Below are 3,128 nucleotides of genomic sequence, written 5' to 3' on the forward strand. Positions count from 1 at the left end.
CAGTGTTTTGTTGACTATACCAAAGCATTTCATTGTGTGGATCATAACAAACTGTGGATAGCATTGAGAAGAATGGGAATTCCATAACATTCAATTGTACTTATGAGGAACCTGTACATAGACCAGGAGGCTGTCATTCATACAGAACAAGGGGATACTGCATGGTTCAAAAAAAGAAGGGAGTGCATCAAGATTGTATCCTTTCACCATACTTATTCAACTTGTATGCTGAGCAAACAATCTGAGAAGCTGAGTTATATTAAGAGGAATGTGGCATCAGGATTGGAGGAAGACTCCTTAACAACCTGCGATATGCAGATGACACAACTTTGCTTGCTGAAAGTGAGAATGACTTGAAGCCCTTGGTGATGAAGATTAAAGACTACAGTGTGCAGCATGGATTACACCTCAATATAAAGAAAACAAAAATCCTCACAATTGGTCCAATAAACAGCTTCATGGTGGATGGAGAAAAGATTGAAGTTGTCACGGTTTTCTTACTTAGCTCTACAATCAACAGCAAAGGAAGCAGTAGTGAAGACTTGAGATGATGTATTGCATTGGGCCAATCTTCTGTGAAGGACCTCTTTCAAGTGATGAAGAGCAAAGATGTCTTCTTGAAGACTAAGGTGTGCCTAAACCAAGTCATGATATTTTCCATCACCTCTTATGCATGTGAGAGCTGGACAATGAATAAGGAAAACTGAAGGAGTATTGAGGCTTTTGAGTTGTGGTGTTGGAGAAGAATGCTAAGAGTACCATGATCTGCTAAAAGGGCTAACAAATCTTGTCCTGGAGGAAGTGTATCCAGAATTCTCCTTGAAAGTGAGAATGGCCAGATGTTATCTCACCTACTTTGGTCTTGTTGTCAGAAGGAACCATGTCTTGGAGAAGGATGTCATACTTGGTAAAGTGGAAGGTCAATGAAGAAGAGGAAAGCCCTCAACAAGATGGATAGACACAGTGGCTTCAATGATGAACTCAGGTATAGCAAGGATCATGAGGCTGGCACAGGACCAGACAGTGTTTCATTCTGCCGTGCATAGTGTTGCTATGTGTCGGAGACAACTCGACGGCACCTAACAACAACAACAGAGAAATAAGGTTGATGTCACTTTAGCATGTAGCATCCACTTGGATGTATGATGAGTCCTAGTGATATTCACAAGAAGCAGACTCTGAAATGAAGGTTAGCATAAGGAATTTTATTTGAATGGCTCTCAGGATCAACAAGGAGCTCTGGTAGCATAGTGGCTAAAGCACTTGACTGCTAACCAGAAGGCTGGCGGTTCAAACCAACCAGCCACTCCTCGGAAGAAAGGTTGGGCAATCCTACTTCCGTAGTGATACTGCCTTGGAAAACCAAGGAGGGGTCACTATGAGTCGGGGCCGACTCGACAGCACATAACAACAACAACAACAGGATCAACATATCTGGAAGGAAGGGGAAGGAAGCAGGTTGGACAGAAGGAGAAGTTGAACTTTGAAACAGTTTTTAAGAAGGCCTCAGCCACTTCTTACAGGGAGCTCTGAAGGTGGTACAGTTCTTCAGAGTTGTTAGAAGTTATGAGATGGGGGGACCTGAACTTTACATTTCCACATTGACCATTATTGGATATAGGCTGCAACTGGAAAACAGACACATCTTTGCTTGAGGCAGAGTCTCTGATTGGTACAAATAGTTAATGTTCTTGACTGCCAACCAAAAGGTTGGCAATTCAAGTTCACCCAGAGGCACCTTGAAAGAATTTTTGTGATCTATTTCCCAAAAACCAGCCATTGAAACCCCATGGAATATAATGACAGCATCATGAATCCAAGTTGATTCAATGGCACATTTTTTTTTTTTTTTTTTTGGTGGAGGCAGCTTTCTCCAACTGAGGGTAATTTCTAGAGAGGGCTAAGAGCTGAGGACTGTCAGTGGCAGCACCTGGAGCAGCTGGAACCATAAGTCTTCCAGGTATGAAGGGGGTTCTGGGTAGTACATGACAGAGCCACCACATTACTTATGACATGCTCTTCAAAAATCATATTCCTTGATCAGACTGGTGCTGAAATGTCATTAAAAACAAATCTCAGGGTCAGTTTAGTAGCAATGAAAAAAAAAAAAAAATCCCTCTCAGTATCATTTCATTATACACTCTTACGTCATAAAGAGAAATAGATAATGAAAAATACCAATGCATGCCCTAGTAGAAATGTATTTTCATATATTTTAAAAATTGTTTGAAGTATTTAATATAAATATTTATTGCATTTAACCTGCTCAATCCTGAATGTCTATTTATGTTCTAAATACTATACATATATGTGTGTGTATAGATAGATAGCTGTTTTGTAAGCAAGTTTGATTCTTTCATCTTAATGTAATAGTCACATGTTTGTTTTTCCAGGGTCAGTGTTGTGCACTGTGAGGAAACAAACAACAGGAAGGATGCCATCCTTCAGAGAGGTAAAGGGGCTGGCATGCTTCTTAGAAAAACAAAAATAATTGTAGCAGACACTTTTAAAAAGAGTTTATGTGGCCTGACATCCACATGGTAGGATAGCAGAATAACACAGTGTTCAGGAGCACAGTATCTAGCTAGGCTGCTTGGGCTCACAGCCCAGCTCTGCTAACTCCTATATATGTGACTTTAGGCAAGGTTATTTATTTGGCCTTCCTGTGCCTCCTTTTCTTCATCTGTAAAATGGGTTCAATAGTATGTGTTATACTGGATAAATCTGCTACAAAAGGCCCCTTTAAAGTTGTACAAAGCAAAAGTGTCACTTTGATGACTAAGATGATTTAAAGCCATGCTCTTTTCCATCACCTCTGCAAAAATGGCAAGGAAGCCACATGTTCTGACCTCCTCTAATCCCACAAGAGGAAGATAGGATTTCCAGCAGTAACCCAAGGCTTATTCTGGCCAGGCCAGACATGCTGCCTCCATCCAGCCCTTTCACCAACCATTCCTCCCAAAGCACCCACCACCTCTCTCTTGGGTTCAATGATTTGCTGCAGTGGCCACACAGAGCTCACAGATTATGGGGTTTATTAGGGAAGCACCACAGACTACAATTCAAATTCAGGGAAAACGCTCAGTCTCTCTACCAGCCCACCATCCCTCAGCCAACAGTCTCTCACA

Source organism: Orycteropus afer, unplaced genomic scaffold (assembly GCF_000298275.1).
Source record: "Orycteropus afer afer isolate SDZICR_OR568_19922 unplaced genomic scaffold, OryAfe1.0 scaffold00103, whole genome shotgun sequence".
In the NCBI taxonomy this organism is placed as follows: Eukaryota; Metazoa; Chordata; class Mammalia; order Tubulidentata; family Orycteropodidae; genus Orycteropus; species Orycteropus afer.